The sequence below is a fragment of the Paroedura picta genome, chromosome 10 (genome assembly GCF_049243985.1).
Source record: "Paroedura picta isolate Pp20150507F chromosome 10, Ppicta_v3.0, whole genome shotgun sequence".
Classification (NCBI taxonomy): domain Eukaryota; kingdom Metazoa; phylum Chordata; class Lepidosauria; order Squamata; family Gekkonidae; genus Paroedura; species Paroedura picta.
The window spans coordinates 63,819,125-63,843,103 of record NC_135378.1 but is presented as its reverse complement, the minus strand read 5'-3'; the positions used below and the strand labels follow the sequence as shown (position 1 = coordinate 63,843,103).

Sequence of the window (23,979 nt, the reverse complement as noted above, 5' to 3'; positions counted from 1 at the left end):
TAAAGTGCAATCATACTGATTTATATTAGGGGTACATGGTTTGATCTGGTCACTGGCCTTTTTATTAGGCAACCTGATCTCACTGATTGTTTTTTCCCCCCTGCAGAGAAAATAGTGGGCTTCCATTCCATGTGCCATATATCTCCATGTAGCACGGTAGCAGCATCTGAGAAACCCCTCAGTGGATGAGATAAACAGCTGACTTGTGGAACTTTAAAGACTAATATTTTTAATAGCGTTGAGCGCATACTTCATCAGATGCCGGGGACCCACACCAGACAGTCAAATATATGTCTGAGGTTGTGAAGAAAAATGTCAACAGGACTATATGGGGTAAGATATAATTACATAATGCAGTTCTAATCAAGGAGAAACATTCATAGTAGCAGTAATTGGCAATCTTCTTAGTTTTTGCTAAACTAGTTAACACCTGCAATGTTTGAGAAATTATGAAGGCGGTGGTCTTTTTGCTCCCACCTTGAGTAATTCCCTTGGGTGACAATGCAAAGAACACAAGTGAAAGTACGTATGTTGGCTAGCATCTCTCAGAAGAAAAGTAGTCTAGATAGGAGCAGTCTATATGGGGCACCAAGAAAACACACACAGAGAGATGGGTACTGGTGTTTGTCTTAAATAGGAAAGTTGTAACCTAGGGTTAAGATCTGGCATGCTAGTCCCTAAAACAAAATGGCTGATTTAATTTCTGCGTGTGACAAATAAACTGGAAGGTAGGTATGTGGTCTGTCTGGAGTGAGGGCAAAGCCCAGGGTGGGACATCAGAAATTTCCTAGGAACCAAAGCAATAACTGTGATTGTCCTACTAGAATAGAGATGTAAATGTGTTTTGATGGCCCCAGTATTACAGGACAGGAAATAGCTATAGCTACAGTGAAGCATGGTTTTAGTGATTGCTAATTGAGTTTTCTGGGTGTGACAGTGAAGGAGGTCCTATTGTCCCAAGGATATGCATTTTGGCTTCGGTTTGGGAGAAAAAGCAAGCAGTTAATCAGCCTCTAGCCATTTCACTAATTTAATCTAAAGTGTCCATGGAAGATCTGGAAACCCATCTGGCATCCATGATGGCTGCTTGAAAGCAGTCTGTATAGCTTTAGGGTATAGATGCAGTTGTTGTCAATTCCAAAATCCATTTCTGCCAAACAGCTCACTGCAAGGTGTTCTTGTAAGTATAGTGGAAGGGAGTTTATGTTCTGGCTGAGTGAGGGGGGATCTGGCTACTAACAGTTTATTTGGATCCCACGGAATCATTAAATAGCATTTCAGATCACCTGTCACCTGCAATTTCTGTTCTTGCTTGCAGAACTGGACCCCCTGGTCCAATATTTTTGAAACTTGGGTAAGGTGACCAGATTTTAACATTGGTAATGCGGGACACCATTGACCGGGGAGGGGGGGTCTGGATTTAAAATTTGGTCTATATGGAGCAACAGAAATTTTCATAGAACGCAAAAATAGAATTGTAATATATATTTTAAAATTTCAACATCAGTACAACTTGCCAGGCGCCCCCAGATGTCCCTCCATAAGTGGGACAATCTGGTCACCTTAAACTTGGGGGTTGATTTGTGGAGAGTGTCATGCAAGTACATTGAAAATATGGTGCATCTATCTCAAACTCCTGTCCACCCAGACCATGGAATTGATGGGAGAAAATTTCCCATTGATTTTAATGGTACCACTTTTAATGGTGCTGAATCAATTGTCTTAAGTTTGTCTCTTTTTTTTCTGCTGATGTTTGACTCTTGCCTCACCTACAAAGTTTCCTGCTAAGAGCAACTCAAAAACAGAACCAGACCGCTCTTGTAATGCCAAGTCTTTCCCCACATTCATCTCTGAATATGCCAGGCATTATATTCCATTTTTTCCCTGCCTAAAGTCTCAAAGCAGCTTACAATCACCTTCCCTTCTTCTCCCCACACAGATATCCTGTGAGGGAGATAAGGCTGAGATTTCTGAGAGAATTGTGATTGGCCTAGGGTCACCCAGCAGACTTCATGTGAAGGGTTGGGGAATCAAACTCGGTTCTCCTGATTAGAGTCTGCTGATCTTAATTGCTACACCAAGCAGGAAATGCAGCATGCTTTTTCTATGTATCCCTAAAGGAGAAAAGCAATGGCAGTAGCACCCTGGCTTACCTTGATTATTTGTGCTCAAAAAAGAAGGGAGGTTACATAAGCATCCTGCTTATAATTTATGTATTTGCTGTAGAGATGGCATAGAATGTATAACCTCATTAGTTGTACCTGTTTATCCATACTGTTATATTTTGGTGAATCAACTTGTTAGTACAGGAAATACACTGTTAAGAACTTCTGTAAATCTTACTAAGCTAGTTGGCCAAGCAGAACTCTTAATCTCAATGAATACTGAGCCAGGCATTGTGATAGAATCATAGAATCATAGAGTTGGAAGGGGCCATACAGGCCATCTAGTCCAACCCCCTGCTCAACGCAGGATCAGCCCTAAGCATCCTAAAGCATCCAAGAAAATTGTGTATCCAACCTTTGCTTGAAGACTGCCAGTGAGGGGGAGCTCCCCACCTCCTTAGGCAGCCTATTCCACTGCTGAACTACTCTGACTGTGAAATTTTTTCCCCTGATATCTAGCCTATATCATTGTACTGCCACTCTTCCATTGGCTATAATAAGGTACTATTAGTTTATGAAGATTCTTTCCCAGGATTCTTACGCAGCATAAGTTATATTGCATAGCAGCTTTAATAAGACTTTATTGTCTTATAAGAACACTTTTCTCATCTCTTTCCTTGATAATATGCATCCGCAAGTATGATTTCACATTATTTTTCATGTAATTTACAATTAAAGTTAAAATAAGAAGGATGGCAACTGAAAATGGGTTTGAAAGGAGGACTTAAATATTGTGTGAAGAATGATGACAGTATATTGTGGTGTTTTTATTCACATATTATTGAAAAGTGGTGGTGGTGGGAAGAATAACAAAGATACATGCCACCCTTGTACTTATTATGTATGTTCTGGAAATGTCAGCTAGATTTGGCACAGCCATCTTAAATACTTGCTGTTTGAACTGTTAACAGTGTGAAGAAAAGAAGAAACAACAATAAACCCATTGTCTCTGGGCCAGATTAATAGCTGCCAGTCTCTTATTTTCAAAAAGTGTAGACCTTACAGTATAATCGGTAGATAAAAAAGAACCACACGTGGAGCGTCACTTACTGAATGGACCTCTTCCACCATAGTCTGAAGTCTCTGTGCCATCTGAAATATTGCTCATCAGGATTGAACAGCATGGGGGGCGGCACAGGACAGCTTGGGGAAAATCTGCGAAAATCAAAGACCCCTTCCCCACTTCCTCTTCTATAAGACCATCTTTGAGTCCAAACATGGTATAGTTGCAAACAAAGTTCACTCTACCTCCCTGAACTGCAAAAGTTCACACTGGTTGCCTTTTAATAGGATTTTGTTAAGCTTTTGCAATAAAAGATACATTGTTAAGTCTTCTGGTGTCCTGGCAGTATCTATTTATATGAAGAACATATTGGAAGAAGGGTTGGATCTAACCAGCTGGCTATGTTAAGGAATTTGGGATTAGAATGAACAAAAACGTTTTCGGAAGGGAGCTGTAAAAATAAATAGAATTAAAAGTGATTGAGCTTAAAAACTGGCTAGAGCTAACTTTAGACTCCTGAACAAGCAGCACAATTGTTAACCATGTCTCACAGTTCAAAAGAGCAACCACACAAATTCTGACAGTCCTCTGTACCCAGGACTGCACCCCATCTTGAGGTGAGAACTTCTAGCTCTGAAGATCTGAAAATGGCCTGAGAATCAACCCCTAAATGTGGAGAAAGCTTAGAACAACCTTTCATTCATTTGCCCAGACACTTGGGGGTTTTCAAGTTAGAGCTTGCATACACTCTTAAAAATCCTGAATCCTTGAAATTTATTGTGAACTCTATAGATGCCCCGAATCCTAATGTGGGAACCGTTTGAGACAATTCCACTGAGCCGTGATCCATTTTATTAGAAGTACTCAGGACTGTTGTCTGCTTTAAACTAGTGTGCTCTTCCCTCTGTGTCTTGAGTACCTTAGGTACATATGTGCCATCAACTCACAACTGACTCATGGTGAACCCAGCAAGGGGCTTTCAAGGTAAATGAGAAGCACTGGTGGTTTGCCATTGCCTTCCTCTGTAGAGCGTTCCGTGGTGGTCTGGTCTCCCATACAAGTACCAGCCCTGTTTAGCTTCAGAGATCTGACAAGATTGAACAATACCATGCCACCCGCTCTCCCCATGGGCCCCTTACAGTTCAACAGATTCCAAGAATAATCCAGCAAGTGTACCCAGATTCCTATGCAGAGTCATACTACTTACTACAGCAGCCTATTCAAGAAGTCTGACTCCAAATGTGCACTTTTAGACTAATCTTACCCTATTAGATGCATCAAGCATGACATCAATTGGCATGCACTGGCATAGTGGGAGAAATGGTCAAAACTGGGGTTCAGAAGGATTAAAGGGGTTTGGCCAGTGATGTTTCTATGCAAAGTTCAACTTTATACAAAATACCATAAAATGTAATTTCTATGTTTTGTGGAAATAGCTGGTTAGCCACAGATGGAAGCAGAATACTGGACTAGATGACCATTTGGCCTAAATCAGCAGGGCTCTAGTTATCTTCTTATATTCAAGGACCCTTACAGCTGAAGACCTGCTGTGCAAACAATGCAGCATTTGCAAAGGGTACACTCACCATGGGGCTACTCAACATCAATTAACAAAGGCTTGAGCTACTGGCGCGAGATCATTACTTAGACAGATATACCAGCAGGAATGTTTGAGATGAAGGTGGTCCTTCTTACACGTTTCGTAATTTGTACCCCTAGATAAACGATAGAATGAATAAATAAGGTAACTGCAAAGCCATAGACTCATTCTGTGGAAATTGTGACCTGCTGTTTTTCAAGCGTTTTCTTTCATTTGCCCTAGGACATTATAAATTATGTGAATAACAGGAATGGATTTATAAATTGTTTTTCTGCCTTGATTTGATCTGACCAGCAGTAGCTCTGCAATTCCAAGGGGAGTAATGTCTCGTTGTCCTTTGCTCCTTCCTACACAAAGAAGTACGATGTTTTAATTCAATATGATCCTGCTGTGGATGGTTCAGTGGTAAAAGCTAATTTCCAGTTCCAAATTAACTGCTCCTATAAATATTACGTAGCTTTCATTTTAACACAGCCAGAGAACCAATCATAGCCTATTTCCAATGAGAATAAAAGGAATGTATAAGTGTCATTTCATGTCAGTGTTCAGATTTCTATGACAAACTCATTTCTCATAGCTGATTTATGTATTTTTCATCTACATAATTAGTTATTTGGATACATGAATAATAACTCAAATAAGATGTGCAGCCTCATAAAAATGAAAGCTGTGATGAAACTAATAGTTACATGGTCATGACACCTGAAATGAATACCAATAGAAATGTTCAGTTCTTAACATACTATGGTTAGGGAAAGGGTTCATCTTGATGCACAAATAATGTAAGTTCATAATGTGGGCATGTAAAGGTTATGCTAGCGAAAACAAACTCTCATAAAGGAAAAGGGGGGATCCAACATGCTTAATTTTAAAAATAAGCTTACAGACCACGGTGTAGTCTACACGGGGCTTTTTACCTACTCCCAGATTGACTAAATCCCTGCAGTCTTACACTGAATTCAAGTTCCATTTTGATTTGGGGCACTTTGAATGTTCGATTCGTGGTGACTGCGTTCCAGAAGCCCTAACTTCTCTCAGCAGAGATTTGCCTGTTATTTCCCTCTCCTCTGCTGTCTCCAATCCTCTTCTCCCCCTGTTCAAGAAGAGATTCCAGCTGCAATTGGCACCCCTTTCCCTTCTGAGCTTCCCCAATCAAGTACAGAACACTTTCTGTTTCAATTTAGGAGGGTTGGGGGAATAGAGGAAGACCTGAGTTCAAATCGATCTGAATTCAGCAGGATCCATAACGGAAAAAAACAAAATAAGTGCTGCTCATGTTTAGGAGGCCAAATTCCTATTCTGACATCTACATTATGAAGGCAGCTTGTGGTTCCTCAGTAACGAGAGGAATTTTAAACATCCTCGGGAGAATTATTGTGGTTATTTCTCCTGTTCTGATAACTGCTTTTGAAACAGAGTTCGAAGAGCCTAGCAGGTAGAATACAATCCTTTTATGAGGGTTCACACATCCCAACAGTAGCAAGATTCATAGAATCAGAGTTGGAAGGGACCTCTTGGGTCATCTAGTCCAACCCCCTATGCACTATGCACTATGCACTATGCAAGACACTCACAACCCTATTGCTCATCCACAGTAACCTGCCACCTCCTTGAACCTTCACAGAATCAGTCTGTCCATCAGATGGCTATCCAGCCTCTGTTTAAAAATTTCCAAAGATGGAGAATCCACCACCTCCCGAGGAAGCCTGTTCCACTGAGAAACTGCTCTAATTGCCAGGAACTTTTTCTGGATGTCTAGATGGAATTTCTTTTGAATTAATTTTACCTCATTGGATCTGGTCCGTCCCTCCGAGGCAAGAGAGAACAACTCTGCTCCATCCTCTATATGGCACCCTTCTAAATTCTAGAAGTGAAATGGATATTATGCATGTCCCCACATGGCCACCATGAGTCCTGTCAATCAGAAATGTTTCTGGAGTTCCATGTTTTTAATGTAATTATAAAAAAAAACTAGATGGGCAAATTCAGATTGGGGCCATGACATGCACAGTAATATGGCTTAAGCCTCCACCTGTCTCTGGCGCTACCATTTTCTTTACATGAAATGGCCCCAGGGAGTCACTCTTGTCCCTGTTGGTACTAAAGTTTGCCCAACAGGACAAATAATAATTCTCCAAGGTCACTTCAGGTCAGAAAAATAGGGGGAGCCCCACCTCCCCACACACTGTTGTCCTGATTCAATCAGTCCTTTACAATGCCAGCAAATTAAGTTTCAAGAATAGAAATCCCAGACCACATTTATTTACTTACTTCATTTATATCCCAGGTCCATTCCACACAGGTTTAATGTCGCTTCCTTTCTAGTGATTTTTGGCGAGACTGGAAACCTGTGGAAAACGATTGCAACACTACTGAATTCAACTCCAAAGGCAGGTATGCATAACGCCGAATTCCACTATTTTAAATTCCAGAATTGCTTAGTGTAAACAATTGGCCACACTGATTCTTGTGCGGAATGGGCCCTACTTTTCTCCCCTATGGAGTCCCAAAGTGGTTTACCATATGCTCTCCTTCTCCCATTGTATTCTCACAACAGCCGTGTGAGATAGACATGTGACTGGCCCAAGGTCACCCAGCAAGGTTCTGTAACAGAGTGGGGATTCAAACTAGGGTTTCCTAGAGCCTAATCTGACATTCTAAACACACCACACTGGTTGATTTATTGAACAGCCATGTGGAAAACTCAACTTCGTAATGCGTGAATGGGAGCTGGTAGTATTGCTACAAATTAGGATTCCTGACAGCTTTTGCATGAGGAGGGAAAATAAATCAGAGAAGTATCTCTTTCTTGCATATAAATTAGCAATCAAAAATTGCTAAAAGTGAATACAAAAATACCTCTGTTTAAAAATTAACCAAATATGTATTTTATACAAAGTTAAAAGTGATGGGCTGTAGCAATTTTGTTTCTTCATTATTTTAAGTTGATATTTGTTTTGTCAATTATTTAAATCTATTGACTGATCCAGAGCTTAATTGAATGCATTGCTCTTGTAGTTGTGCTTCTAATAATTTATATTGATATGGAAAGTATATAAATGTGTATTTATATATAAACCAACATGCACACTTTTTTGCAGAATACAAGGGTAAATAAAAAAATATTGCTACTAGGGTTCCAGTTCATACATCCATAGGTTTAGTCAAAACAAAATGTGCTTAAACATTTCTCTGTAATCAGTGGATGGCTACAGACAAGTTCTCTCAGTAATACACTTACTTGTCTTAGTCTCTTTAGGATGCCTTTTAAAAAATGAAGACTGCATTGGTGAGTAAAAGGACAGGAAAGTTATTATTATTATTATTATTATTATTATTATTATTATTATTATTATTATTATTATTATTATTATTATTATTATTTAATTTTTAGACTGCCCTTCTCCAAATAGGTCTCAGGGCGGTTTACAAGATAAATAGTTAAAACACAATAAAATCCCCATAAAAACCCCAGTTAACATCAGCAAAAGTTACATATAACATATAGCAGCGATGGTCACAATTCTGATCTTAGTTCAGCCTGGTGGAGAGAATAATATTCAGAAGAGGGTGGCATCAATACAATAGATCTAACAATGATCTCGATGTTAGAGATCTCAATATTGGAGGGGATCCTCTGATGGATTAGTGGGAGAGCTGCCCTGGCCTCAACCATATGCCTGGCGGAAGAGCTCCGTCTTACAGGCCCTGCGGAAAGCTGGTAGATCCCTGGGAGCTCATTCCACCAGGTTGGGGCAAGGACTGAAAAGGCCCTGGCCCGGGTCGAGGCCAGGCGACCATCCCGTGGGCCCGGGACAACCAGTTGCACTGCAGAATTGTTTCCCATCATGACAATGCATCTGCTCATTCTTCAAGGGTAGCAATTTTATTGGGAAACTTTACCCCATCCACCCTATAGCCCTGATCTTGTCCCTTCAGACTACTTTTTGTTCCCAACACTCAAAGAACATTTAAAAGGTACACAATTTAAGTTTTGACATAGTGTAAATCAAAGAGCACAGAATTTTTCAGGAAAAGGTTAGAGCAGCCTTTCTCAACTTTTTTACCATTGAGAAACCCCTGAAACATTCTTCAGGCTTCAAGAAACTCCAGAAGTTGTGTCATCATGCAGAATATGTCTGGGAAGGATAGCTGTGTACATATCCACCCAGGTCTCCGCTTCATTGGCCATGGGGGGGGACAAGTTGACATGACCATATATGGCCATATTACTCAATAAATATTTTAAAATTTTAAAAATATATAAAAAATTAACTTCCACTCATTCAGGAAACCCTTCCAGTCCTGCCAAGAAACCCCAGGGTTTCATGAAACCCTGAGTCAGAGGGATGGAAATACCACCTTCACATGTCAATTATATGTCATGAAACAATAGCTTAACATTTTGATATGTTTGTACACAAAAACACAATATCTTTATTGGCATAAAACAGGTTAGGAGCAAGATAAGCAGAAATAGTCACAATATACCAGTCAATTTGGATTTTAAAAACAAAAACAGAAATTCAGCCATAATAAAAGTGACAACTGCATCCTTATCACTCAATAAAAATTGCCAAATCAGGTCTTTTGAGTGAGTTCTCCATTTGGGTATAAGAGGATATTTTTGTATAAATAAAGGTGATTTTGTAGCAATACTATTTGACTTACCCTCGTATAGGTCAAATATGAACAAAGTCAACTGGAAGTGATCTGTTTCCAAGTGCAAATCATAGTTCTGACCCAGTTTTTATAGTACAGAAACAAATAAATAACTATAATCACAGAATCATAGAGTTGGAAGGGGCCATACAGGCCATCTAGTCCAACCCCCCTGCTCAACGCAGGATCAGCCCAAAGCATCCTAAAGCAGGATTATATTGTAATCCTGCTTTAGGATTATGTAATATAATGATATAATTATATTATATATATAATTATATAATATAATGATTATATTTTTACTATAATCATTAGTAAAAATGCAATACCCTGCACTAGATTTTAGCTCCCTTCAAAAATCACATCTGCCATTTTCCCCCATCTATAGTTTCAACATATCTGCTTCAGTGAAAAGTTTTAATAGCTTCACTTCACCACCCTTTATTTATGCTCCAAAATTCTCGGTAATTTGATAGAAGCTTATGACATGCTCATTGGTTACAAGGGAGAAAGTCTAATTGAGTTTTCTTTGGGGGGCTGGGGGGACAATAGGGTTTGAAGATTAACTTCTTTCCAGCTTCTAAATCATTTCAGTTCCAATGTAGTTTAAACGTTACACACTGAGCGTGCTGAACCAAGCAGAGCAGAACATTCCTATAAGAGCATCTACAGCGCCTCACAGAATTTGTTTGTGTATCAGATTGTGAGTCATTTCGTAGTTGCTGGGGCCTGCCACTGCACACTTCTCATAAAGCAAAGCAAATTGTTAAATTCAAAAAATGCCAAGCTTGACTAGCATCATGGCTCAACACAAATAGCAACAAATCCAGATACACCTGGGAAACTGTGTAGTTGGTAGTGCAGGCACTAGACTAAATGAAAAGCACTGGGTAAGGATAATGGCTTTCACTATTTTAATCATGGGAACTCCTAGTAATTTGGGGGCTCTTGAAAAAAAATGAAATGATAACATTGGATATTTCCGCAGTCTAAAGCCCAGATAGACATGGTAAATATTTGTTATGATTATTTATCTTATTTTCAATTTTAGTACATTTTCAAACATGTTGAAACGTATATTGAGACTTTAAAAATAGCTGAATATTCTTGAACCTATCCATATCCTGCTTTTAATATATAAAGTCCTCAAAAGAGTTTACATACTTTAAATTCACAATGTTCTCCCCAATGACTGTCAATATTATTAGCTTTTTTAGTGACTACTTTCCTTTCTACCTTTGTAGACTAAGGGGTCTTCTCAATGGACTGAGAAGGACATAACTCTGCTTAGGATGGTACTCATAGAAAATGAGGAAGAGTTTAGATGCCCTTTAACCCAGTACAGGAAGCCTTTTACTGCATTCTAATGAACTAAGATCAAATCAATCAGAATTATGCAACTATTTTCTGCCTCAAACAAAAGTACTTCCACCTATGCCTTCCGCACATTGCAGACAAACATAATTAAACAGCAATTCTAAACAGGTTGACTCGGAATCCCACTTTCTTGGCAAAGTATTCTTAGGAAGACACTGTGAATATCCTGAGAGCCAAACAGGGAGGAGTAGGTGCTGTCCTGCCATAGATATTGGAAAGACAGAAGGTGCACATTTTTATAGCTGTTATTTACAACCAAATCGCAACATTTGCTGAGTACACAAAAAAGCAATGAATTTGATTTTTTTTTTAAATTATATTGCAACTTGGAAGTAGAAATGGTTGATGCCCTTTACAGTTTTTCACTTGCATTTATAACTTGCAAGTATTGACTGTTTTTCTCTTACAAGGGATATATGTCAAATTGCTGAACTTATTCACTTTCGCAGGCAACCAAATTTTACCATGAATAGACTCTGAATTAAAAAAAAATTAATAGGAAAATACTATAAAAGATAGCAGAGTTTATAATATATTTTTAGGGCATAATACGTTAATTACTGAAAAATAAAATGAAATATAAACAACCATCATTACAATGGTATGTTTTTATGACAGAGAACAACTGATGAGACTCTAGGATGCGGATAGAATGGTATACTGTCATAACACATGACATCAAGAAGTTATTGACCATCAGGATCTTGATGTGGGTGGCATCTGTTAAAAAGTGGTAGCACTCAGAGACTTTTAAAATTTATGATGCCACAATAGTGCAATATCTCACCAGAGAAATTTGACAGATGCTGTATAATTTTGGGTATTGGGCTGAACACTGTTTCATTCACTATTCTTAAACCTTGACCCCCAGGTTGGCAGATAGGTTTGGGTATTTTTTTTCCCATGTGTTATTGTTGTTGCTTTTGTTATACTGAACTGATTCCAGGTATGCCATTTTTATTTGTTCTATACATTGCCCAAAGCAGGGAAACAGTCAATAAAAATTTGATTTAAATAAATAAATAAAAAGTACTGATGGACCATGAGGTTCAAACAATTAAACTGAATATCAGCCATTTTCAGGTGAGAGTGAAACTGCCAGCACGGGAGCTGAGTCCTAGTACTTTCTTAATTTCTTGACCTCTTTGTTTTTCTTTTATAACAAAGCAATAAATAGCACTCCATGAAACTTGAGGACTTAGAGAAAAGAAATTCATCCAATAAAAGGTTGGCCTTTTAAAAAAATCAATGCTGAGAAAACAAAACAGGGATACCAATATTTATTAGATACCACACACACACACATACATACACCAGCTTTATGTTTGGGACCCTCTCCCCCAAAATGTCTTGGGGATTCAGATAGAAACTATTTTTTTTGTAAAGTCACCTATCACTCATGTGTTGCCAAGAGCACATTATTAATAAACAATCAGCTGTATCAAATATCATTAGGATTGGAGCAGGTATTGTAACTTTGTGCCATCCTGAAGGTGTCACTACTGCCACATTATCCACCAAGTTCCAGTAGTAAAAGTAATACTGTGTGCATAGAACTATCAGAATGTAAAAACACCCCTCATTAGTTTTTACCTTGTTATTCTAGTTGATCCAATTAACCCATTGCACTATATTTTATCACTTTTCATGGAATTGTGAACAAACCATTTTTCTTTCAGTACTCTGGGATTACTCATAGTGATTATACACTTCATCTTTCTCCTGATACAATCAAGACTCACAGTGGGTAACAATAATAAGCACAACACAAACACCCGCCAAATCTATCAAAATAACTAAAACACAAATCATTGAGACAGAAAATGGAAACAGATAAGCCAGAGTCCACATCTATAGACCACAAGCCAATTCATAGCTGTGTCTTATAGCCTTGTCAGAAGGTAAAGACTTGCTTTGCCTTTACTGTGACACTGTTCTATAGAAGCAGGGCAGCCATTTTAAAAACGTATCTCTGGGCCATAGAGGGGGAAATGGCTACTAGGAGACACTTTTTTGCAGCGTTTAATTGCCAGATGGTCCTTTAAGTATGTAGGATCCAGGTCATGAAAGACTTTAAAAGTAATAAGAACATAAGAGCCCTGCTGTATCATACCAATATTCCGTCTTGTCCAGCATCCTGTCTCACACATGGAGAAGGCCTTGGCCTTGGTTGACAAAAGGTGCAGTTGTTTCAGACCAGGGATCATCAAGGTTAACTTTCTGGGAGCATAAAACTCTAATCGGGGTAGAGCATTAGAGTATAAAACTCTAACATCTATCATTTCTTTCTTAATCATGCTATATCTACATGCTGGGGGCCAATTTTTAGGGATGAAATTCCCTCTGTTAAACAAAAGCTTCCAAGGGGGGGCAATTTTGATTGGGACCATGGCCCAGTGGGGAGGAGGGGCTCATGTTCCTCCATTTGTGCTGCTGTCAAGAGGGGGGGGGGGTAAAACATTTGAGAATTGTGCAGTAGGGAGCAAGAGTCTCTCTTCCTCCCATGCTGCCACCCCAATCAAGATAACCCCTCCCCTGCAGCTTTGTGAAATTGCTGTCACATTTAAATGGCTTTGATTCCTTCAATGAAAGTTGTAGTCCAGTGATAATGGGGAGAATCAAGCTATGCAGTGCAGACATCTTCCTGACACCTCTCTCTTTTCTGAATTACAGTTCCACATGTAGAAGCTACCTTTCATTCTTGAATTATTTTATAGTTAATATCTACACAAGCAAATACAAAAGAACTGCTACTGATTATTATGGCAGGAGAAAATGAGAGGGAAATGACAGCCCTGGAAATTATACTGTGTTCAGGCAATGTTCTAGGAATCACTTTTATCATAGAGATTTGGGGAGTCCTAGATGGTTGACCAAATGTGTTGTTACTTCTGGGAATTAGATATGGACCTGTCCCTCAAAACTCTTGGAGGTTCTGGGCACAGGCCTGGCGATCCTACTGATCACAGTTGTTTAGATCCACACCACTTTTTTAAAAAATCATGTGTTCTTTTCATAATAAGAACTGTCTAGAGGGATTTGGGATAAGGATAGATTATCTCTTGGCAAGGCAGTCTTTATTTTGTCAGCACTTTCATCACCACCACTATAAACTTCTTTCCTTTACAGTTTCACTTTGTGGTTCTAAAACATTTGCTGTGGGCTGAAATCTGGCATTAAAAAACCTTTCCTGAAAGCTAATTTATTTGTTTCTCTGCTGAAAACAAAGTGAGCATAAGAAGTCTTTTAAATAACCTTTTCATTAATTTCAATTCCTTTCTTAATCATGCTATAACTGAACAAATGGCTTTGGTTTAACAGATTGTTAGCACATGTAAGAGTTCTTTATTTCTGTTCTTTAAATGTGTTTTCTGCTATTCAAGCAGAAAAAGGCATTAACGGTGCAATTCTAAACAGAGTCACACCATTTTAAAGTCTGCTGACTTCAATGGACCTAGAAGGACTTAACGTTGCTTTGGATTTCTTGGTTGGTACATAGAAACCTGCTGTTGTCCTTTTGGTGACCAAAAAAAGCAAACGCCCTTTCTTATTGAACATGTTCCTTCCAAGTCACCTACTCTCATACCAACCTTTTAAGAATTCCCTGGGGCTAAAAATACAGGTGAAACAATGTGCCCCACAAGGCAAGAACTGGTGATTATGCCCAATTTTATAAAAGTCCTAATGAAACCAAATTAGCTTACATGGTAACCAAATAGTTAGATCCTTGCAGCGTTTTTCCAGGAACAAGTGGAAGGAGCCCCTTTGTATCCCTAGACATAAGACAGAAATCCATGTGGTGTGTGTGGTGCTGCAGTGAAGAGATCGTGAGATTGCCTCTTCTGCTTTTTGCATGATGAAAAAGCTGAGAGGGCCCAATGTCATACATAAATATGTATGCACAGGCCAAAGTCAGAAGCAAATTTTTAGACATTTCTGCAGAGACACAAATGAAAAAGGAGCAATGAATCATAAGGGAACTGGGAGGGTAGTCTTTGTGTGCTTCGGAGAACCCTCATGGTCACTGCAGCTATTGTCAAACTGAGAGTGTGCCTGCTTAATTTGGAAGGCATTCCATAAAGATATGTGGTGTAAGAATGGCCCATTGTTTGAAATGGTTTTGCAAACCTTGATCTGCAATGAGCATGGCTGAGTGTGCCCTAACATACTCTGAGCAAACCATGGCTAACTCTGTTTTTTACTCTGGGATTAATCTTTGCTTGGCAAAACTATGCTTATCGTTACAACACAATATATTAATATAATACTCTAGTGCTGATTTTTTAAATCCCTTTGGTGGTATGGGGGGGGGGGAGGCTGCTGAGTTCAAAGTATCAGGGGAATGGCTGCCACACGGGGTAGAAAATCCAACTTTACCCCCCAATAACCAGCAGCCATTCAGATTTTTTCTGAGATCTTTCTCAAAACTTTGAAGCAAGAAAGAGTTGAGAAAGACCAGAGAAAAACTGGGAAAACTCCCAGAAGTGCAACAATGTACCATGATGCTGTTGAGAAACAAAAACCAGCTCTTCTACAACTTTTCTTCCTCCCTACCCAAATCTACCCAACTAAATTCCACCAGAGGATTATATTAAATGCTCCCCCTTTCTCATCTGAGTAAAGCTTAACATCAACTTAAATTGTTATTTTGTATATTTATATAATATTGTATGTTTTAAACTAATGTAATCTGGCCTGAGCCTTCTGGGAAGAGCAGAATATAAGAATAAATTAATAAAAATAAATTTATATAAATGTTCAGGGGCAGAGCAACATGCAGCCATACATCTGTGGAAAGCAACTGGGGCCTCCCACGAGTCTGTGTAAAAAGGTGCATGCATGAAATGCAACTAATTATTACATGATACTATATTGTTTCAATATCCAGAAATGAAACCTTGGAACAGTCCTGAGCTGATCAGGAACAGCCAAACTGCCCAATGAAACACTGGCCCCCTGCTTGCGTCTGGCAAGCAATGTAATCTGAACCAGTGGGGAAGGGGGGGCAAGCATCTCTAATTCTGAGGACTCTTTAAACTGGAAGAGTATATAAATATGAAAATAATCACTTTAGTTATGTGTTATACATGATTGTTAATTAACGGCTAAAATTATTTATTTCTTTATGAGCTGGAAATTCAAATTTTTCTTTTGTGCTCATGAAAGCCATCCACTGGCCAATTCAAATCTAAGCAGCTTAATTGGATTTTAACAATCTTGCAGGCAGGGGGAAAGGAAAAGTGGTAGTGAACTTCATCCAAATATTTTGACCAGGGTAAAATACATGGACGGTACCATTCAATACGAAATGTTGGTTTCCCATGTAGTTTACATTCAGTATATTTTATTTCCTTTGTTGATTCGTCTCAATACAAATTTTTAAAAAATAATTACATATGTTTTGTAGAACAACTACTTCGTAGAAAGATATTAACATATCGGCACTGCTTATTGAGACTGCAAGCAACTGAATTATGATAGCTATAAACTGTTGTGTTTTAAAGGGAAAAATTAGGTACCTAATGCATTCAGATTAATCAAGATGCAATCTTACAGGGAACATCCTAAAGTGCTGGGTTTTTGTAGGTAAAAAGCCCGGATTCTTTAACAGAATGCAGCAGGAACAAGATTTATGTTTTTATAAATTGGAATGTAAAGGCTGAAAGTGGTTATAACAAAGAACTATTGCTTGCTTATATGTTATGAATACTAAGCGCAGAATATCCAGAATACTAGTATAGAAGAACTTCAAGAACTTTACAAAACTTCTGTATGAAACAAACTGATCCGCCTTTTGGAAGTTCTTTTTGAGAGCTATTTATGCAAACAAAACACACATGTTTGGAAGGTCTGTGAGAAATCTTCCCACATTCTTGATGAAACTGTGGGGGACAAAGAAGGAGAGACAACATAGGTACAGAAAAGAACATTACTTGAAGCCACTTTGACAACAAAATGTCACATTAAATGCATCAAATAATACAATGGATGAACAAGAAATGGAAGGAAAGGTTTTATAATCTCTCTCCTAGTTTGGGTATGCCCTGGTTAGTGCATTTTGATGAGAATGGGGTACGGGATGAGGGACAGTTTCTTCAAGATCATGGTGACCTTGACTTCCACCTGTTATCAAAGTAATTTTCTCATTATTTTACTGGACTCAGATAGCAAGAAGCAAATTCCATTGCACTGATCCACTATTCTGTCTGCAGTTATTTTTCTAGATAAATGTCTGTTCTGCTTCCTTATACAAAATAGAAGTTATGACAATCTTGCCCTCTTCCCTCCCTCATTCACAGGATTTTCCCCTTTTTTTCTTCCTCTTCCTTTCTTGCTGAGTGATCCCTATATCTATTTTCTTCTTATGAGGTGGTTGTCCCATCCTTTCATGTTATTATATACTTTAATGCTGGCCAAGCTCAGGGTCTTGAAGGAAGAGACAAAATCACCCTCTTGTATTCTACACCTGTAATGGCACACTGGAGACTTTTGAAAGTTCAAGTTAAAATATTTTATTTAACTTGGAAGGGGAAAGGTCAGGTTGGAAACAGAGGTAGGATGTATGAGGTGAACAAATAATAAAAACTGAGGTAATTTTGTAATAACACTAAATCCAGATATGTTGCCAACAAGGATTTTTGCTTTTCAGCAAGGCCTTTGAAACTGAAAAGCCTGATAGAAGATGCTTGAGAAAAGCTAGCCTTGTAGAAATTGTGGGTTTATTTCCTACTAGCAAAAAAGCCTGTTGAACTTAAAAATACAATGGGTGCTAGCCAGCCGGGGCTCCCCTTCGGCCCAAGAAGGCCCAGCATTGCTTTCCTGAGCCACGGCAAGGCTTCCCGGGGCAAAGGGCTTGGACGTGTTGACCCACCTGCCCCAGAAAGCCTCACCAAGTGCTAGAAAGGCTGTGGCGACCTTCTCGGGGTGAACAGTAGCCTGGCTGGGATTCACCTGCGCAAGTCTCAGCCAGGGCTCCCGTTCATCCCAAGAATGCCCAGTGTAGCCTTTCTTGGCCACAACAAGGCTTGCTGGGGCAAAGGGAAGAGCTGGTTTGTACTCATTCCCCGCCCCCACCTTGGGAAGCCTCACTGAACACTAGAAAGGCTGCTCTGGGCCTTCTCAGGGTGAACTCGCCTCCACAGTGTACCTTCTGTGGGTCGGGGGAAGGGAGGAGATGGCTATCTCCTTTCCCTGCGGCATCCAGGTGGTGAATGGCAGCGAGTGCTCAGAGTTCTCGTCGCCTCGTCTGTTGTGGGTGGGTGCAAGCAGGGAACTGGAAGCAGAGGCCGGACTGGCTCAGCCCAGGAGGGCTCTGCTCAAATATTAATACAGCTAAGTTTTAAAGATTAGATCTATAGTTAGTAAGATACTAAGTGTGATCGTTTTGTATAGTTGTTAAGTTGAATCACAACCAGCATGTATTCTGGCCCAGGCTGACCAAAGTTACCAAAGTTTACCCAGAAGGACAGGCGATGCCACTGTGAACAAGTGTACAGATTTTAGGCCTAACAAAACTTTGAGGAGAGAAACTTTATTTTCAATTTCTGATTTAACTTGCAAGCGTAGGTTTCTGAGTTTCACTGACACTTCATGTTTAGAAGGCAGGAACATACAATTAAATCCCCCAAATCCTTCTATATATACAGCTATCTCTTTTAGGAGTTATCTCACTTTTCAGTGGGCATGGAATACTCCTCTTGACTAGAAACTCTGTCCCTTTTCAGCTTGAATGGGAATTTTCTATGATCCTCTCACTCCTTTTTGTCTCCTTTCCAGTCCTCAGTCAGTGCTAAACTCTCTTCTTCAGCTGTCAGTTCTGAACTGTAATTTCTTAACTGATGCTCTCTACAGAATTCTATTTGAACAGTCTGTCACTCAAAGGTTCTCAGACTGAAGCATTAACCCTTGTTATTCTGTCACAGAAGTCTATCCAAAAAATAGCTGAAGCTTATTTTTTATCTTCCTTCCTTCCTTCCTTCCTTCCTTCCTTCCTTCCTACCTACCGACCTACCTACCTACCTAAATCTATGATGTGATTTATTGGCTGACACTCCTGGGCAAGCCAGCTCGTGGCAGCTTACAGTCATGATAACATTACAAAAATCCCAGCATTAAAAAAACCCACTTTAAAAACCCACAGTACAATCCCTATAAAATTAAACAAGGTGACCACAACCACCTAACAGATGTTCTAAACAGATACTAAGCTCCATGTTGCAGATAAAAGAGAATGGACAGACAGAGATGGAAATTGTCTAAGAAAGCGGGGGGGGGGCAACAAGCCCTAGTGCCAACCAAATGTCTGGTAGAAGAGTTCCATCTTGCAGGCCCTGCAGAACTAAGCCTGCTCCATCAGGGCACAGCCAGGCCAACAATGCCTAGAAAAAGCATCAAGAGAATCACCTATCCATGAGTCTCTTTGAATGTAATAGCAGTTTTGGGGACTATCAACTAAAATTTAAAAAGGCAGCTTTCTGTGTCACGATTTTATCAAAGGCCTTTGGAAGAGACATAAAAATATCACTCATGAAACTTTGTGGGACAAGCTGGGTTTTGTTTGATTGTGTGGGATGTAGAGTAACAACACAGATGTGCTTGGACAAGTGTTTCAAATGTCTGTTTTTAGACAACTGAAAAGCTTTTCATATGTTTTACAGAAAAATATTAAAAATTCAATTCCCTGAAAATATATTTATATTACTATATACATATATACCAGAACAGTTAATTAAATGCTGTTTCCTTAAGCATAACAAAGCTGCCTTAGTGTGTTGACTGAAAATAGCATCTCCATTTCTCTTTAATCCTCTCTTCCTGACATACGATGCATTCCTCCAACTAATTTCAATATTACCAAGGACCTTTCAATCACATTGACATATATTCAAAACAGCTAACTAAAATTAATAGATTCTGAATTTCCACATCACATATTGAATATTTATTGAGAAAACCCCTAGGAACTTAGTGACTTGATATAATAGGGAAGGGGGAGGGTGATTTGTCTCATTTCATAGTTATTTTTTCTTATATAGTAGTCCTGAAGAATGACATGGATTTCAGAGACTTGCCCACTAACGATTATGATTGCTATCCAACAAAGAGTTAACTGCTCTGAAGCCTGCTAAAATTAGTTCATTTGTTTCTGGCCACACACTGTGAACAGAGCATGATGCTTTCAGTTTGTGCTTCTTCTTACTTTAGGTTTGGCGCTTGGGGACACACATGAAAGTACAAAATAGCTGCATGCCCTATCAAATGGGAAGTGTTTGCACCTGAAGGATGATGCATATCTCTTTAAAGCAAATAAACTCAAACCCAGAAGCCATGGCAGGCTGCAGAACCAAGAAATAACTTACTACATTCTTTGATGCCTTTGACATCCAATGCAAATTCAATGGCTGCTTTTAAACAAAAAATATAAATTGTTTGTACCTCTGATCCTAGCAAGACAAAACAAGGTTATACTGCAAGCGCTTACTCTAAGCACATTTGTCTCTTGCCTTTTAGTTGGACTTGTATGAGATGTTCAGTATGGATTGGGCCCCAAAGGCAGACAAGTATTCATCACTTCAAACTCGAGGCAGGCTGTGGGAAAAGTGACAAATATTTTAGAAAATGGAGTGTTGAAAATGAAACAAAACCAAGAGAAACAGCCAATGCATTTTCCATCTAAAGGCTCAAAGATAAGGAGACACGTAGGAGGATGGATGGTCTCAGGCAGCACTTGTAGAAAACATAACAAAACAAATCTTCAGATAATACAGATATGAAATGAAGTGTAGTGTAATAAAGTGGAAAAAACACAATGTTTAATTTAACAGGATTATACATCTTGACCTGCTCTCTTTTCTTGGTCGCTTCTGAACCACCCCTAGAGAGTGAACACTTCAGAATGCATTCGCCTCTCAGTTACACAAACGCTACTAAATCAAATTCAAGTGTTATCAGGGTAAACAAAAAAGAGGAGCGTGTTTATTCTTTTATAATATACTTATTGACCTTAATTCTTGCTCATTAATTGTGGAAATGATGATTGTATGGTGTTGATTGTCCTAATATTTTAGTCATACTATATATTTTCTTAGGGCTTGCACAGTTTATCTATTTTAGGCATGAAACTGCTTGTTTTCCTCTTGTGCAGCACATTTTCCTGTGTGTGTGTCCCCATGATATTTATTTAAATAACAGCCATATGTAGCCCTACTGTAACAATGAGGAGAGACTGATCTCTTCTCTTACACTATTTTCTTGATCTGAACTGACTACCCCAGGATTATTTTCTGCTTTTGTGTGGGTAACTACACAGGTCCAGTGGGGAAATTATTCATGATGTGACAAGAGTGCAAGAGAAAGAATTAGACTCTTCCTTACTCTATGCAGAAGATCTATTTATGGATCGACAATCATTGTCTCAATCATTGTCCTACAGGAGATACCAGAGGTCCTTTGGAGACAACCTGAGAAATCATGGAAGGAGGTTTATCAGTTAGCCAAGATACAGAAGTGGACATTCTGCAGAACTCTTGAGTGCTACATGCAGGATACAAGCAATAGGGGAATTTTCTCATCTTCAGGCTTTTCTTTAGGACCTTCTAGAAACATTAGCAGTTATGACACAGCAAGGGGTTTGGAGACCAAGTCATATGTGGAAAGGTTGAGTGAACTTGGTCTGTTTAGCCTAGAGAGAAGACGACTAAGAGGTGATATGATAACCATTATCAAACACTTGAAGATGAAGCAGAGTTGCTTTCTGTTGCCCCAGAGGTCATACCAGAACCAATGGGTTTAAATTAATTCAAAAGAATTTTTGGCTAATCATCTGGAAAAAGTTTCTGACAGAGCAATTCCTCAATGGAACAGGCTTCCTGGGGAGATTGTGGGTTCTCTTTCTTTGGAAGTTTTTAAGCAGGGGCTGGATCAGTGGTTCTCAACCTGGGGGTTGGGACCCCTTTGGGGTTCGAACGACACTTTCACAGGGGTTGCGGCAGGGCGAGCAGCTTAGCTGTGGGGGGAGCACCATCCACACAACAGCCTTGTGGGGTAGATTGAGATAGAGTGTTTGTCTGTCTGAGGGAGTGGAAAAGAGTGAGACCGGTGGAACAAGAGGCAGAGCTGAACTGAGAAACCCCGGGGGGAAAAACAATTTATATACAATCATGAACAATGGATCTTCATGCCATTGTTCAGTTTCAGTTTAATTTCTGTGAAAGAACACTTGCATAATTTTATGGTCGGGGGTCAACACAGCTTGTATTAAAGGGTCACTGCATTGGGAACGTTGAGAACCACTGGGCTAGTCATCTGACAGAAATGCTCATTTTATGAACTTAGGCAGATTGTGAGTGGGTGGACAGCAAGGGATATGCCAGTATTTGTCTCTTGTGGCTCTTCCTTGCTTATCCAGAGAATTGCTGGCTGGCACTGTGGGATGGTAGGTGATTTTCCTCCAGGCCAGGCTGTATTCTGCAGATTTTTGGTTGAAGGATCACTTGGGCATGAAATTGGGGTCATTGTGGGTGGGCAGGTAGTTGTGAGTCCCTGCACTGAGCACTGAGTTGGACTAGATGACCCTGGAGATTTATTTATTTTATATTTATACTTAGATTTCTAGACCTCTGCTCCTAGCAAGCTAGCTGGTGGCGGTTTACAAAGAGGAAAAAAATACTCCTATAAAAAGACACAATAACAACAATTTAAAACCAAACGGGGGGCGTGTGTGTGTGTGTCGCAGCCACCCACTCCTCAACCGCTGCAGAGTCCTGCCCGGCCCGCCGCTCCAAGCGCCCGGTGGCGGTGCCTGCGAGCTGGACCAGGGCGGCAGCCAAGGCGGAGAGGCGGCGCAGGGTGCGAGGCGGCGGCTGAGTGCCGGAGAGATGGGGGAAGCGCTGGGCGGGGGAGCGAGTCGGCTGCAGCGGCAACACCGAGGAGCGCCAGCCCCGAGGCCGCCGTGCGCGCCTCGCAAGAGCTGCCTTTCCCCGGCGCCCTTCTAACGCCCGCTGCATTTACGGCTGCCGCGGACTTCCTTCCTAATATAGATGATACATAATAAAGAGTCAGGAGTGCTGTAGGCACAGGGACGGGAAGGGGGCGCAGGTGTGTACCCACCTCTACTTCAGTTGGGGGAAAGTGTGCGGGGCTAGGCAGGAACTGGGGTGGCCCTCCCCGCAGGGCTCAATAGCTGGCTCTGCAAGCGCGCAACCCACGCGGGGTCCTTCTCCTCTAAAGGGACCCAAGGGACGAGGCCCACGGGCGCCCCTCGAGCGGCTCCAGCAGCCGCCTCGGCTCGGAAAAGTGCAGCGCGCTGGGGAAAGCCCTCTCACGGCTTCATCCCTAAAAGCACCGCGCCTTCGCCCGGGCAAGCCATCACCCCCACCCGCTGCCCCGCGTTTCTGATCCCCGCGCTTTCTCCTGCCATTATTTCAAGCCGGATGCCGCTTCCTCTGGAGACCAGATCCCTGGAGAGCCTGGCCTCGCGCCACAGCTCCCGCGAGGAAGGGGGGGGGGGCGCTGGGCGAAGCTGCTGCCCACGGCCAACCCGCCGTCCGCTTCCGAGCCGCAGCGAGCCGCGATGGACTTTCCCCGGGTGGGTCCTCCTCTCCAGGAAAGCGCGGATTGGCTACACGAAAAGAGCCCTCCGTCCAATGGAGAGCTGGCCTTGGCTGGCGGCGCTCCCCTCCCCTGCCGCCTCGCCCGTCCTCAAGTGGAAGCGGCGACAGCGGCGTCCCGTTCATGCTTCTAGCGGGACTCGGAGGGGGCGGGCGGGCCTGCCTGGCGGTGTCAGCGCAGGGCTGTTGCTTTTGCATCCTCCCTCCCCCCCCCTTCCCCCTTGGGTGGGGAGCGCCGCTGCCGCGAGGCAGGGCTTCCGCATGGGCTGGAGCCGCTTTGGGAAGTAACCTTCCAGCTTCCCTGAGGCACGGGAAGCAGCCGCCGCCGCCGCCGCCGCCTCCTCTCAGACGCTTCCCCTCCCGGGAGGCTTTTGCAGAGCGGACAGCTTGCACACCCCCCCCTCGCGCCTGTGAGGGGAAGCGGGCAGAAGCGCTCGTGTGAATGAGGGAGAGTTGCGTGTATGTCTCGGGAGGAGCGGCGGAAGGTCACGGCCAAGCGGAGGAGGCACCATGACCCCGGAGCGCGTCTTCAGGTAAAGAAGCCCTCCGGGCGGCTGGGCAAGG

At 41.1% G+C, this 23,979-nt stretch overlaps 1 protein-coding gene and 1 long non-coding RNA gene across 2 annotated transcripts in view; one reads left to right on the top strand and one right to left on the bottom strand.

Moving 5' to 3' along the window:
- The window catches only part of LOC143819188 (uncharacterized), a 74,946-nt gene extending 56,337 nt beyond the window's left edge, over nt 1–18,609 (bottom strand). The window contains exons 1-2 of the long non-coding RNA XR_013224842.1: nt 18,479–18,609; nt 7,040–7,116 (exon numbers count right to left, since the gene is read on the bottom strand). This is a non-coding gene — a long non-coding RNA (uncharacterized LOC143819188). The remainder of the gene's footprint in view (nt 1–7,039; nt 7,117–18,478) is intronic.
- A 4,932-nt stretch (nt 18,610–23,541) lies between these two features.
- The window catches only part of LOC143819185 (bifunctional heparan sulfate N-deacetylase/N-sulfotransferase 3), a 71,421-nt gene continuing 70,983 nt past the window's right edge, over nt 23,542–23,979 (top strand). Inside the window, exon 1 of the mRNA XM_077300458.1 lies at nt 23,542–23,948. The gene's annotated coding sequence lies outside the window, so the exon portion shown is untranslated. The remainder of the gene's footprint in view (nt 23,949–23,979) is intronic.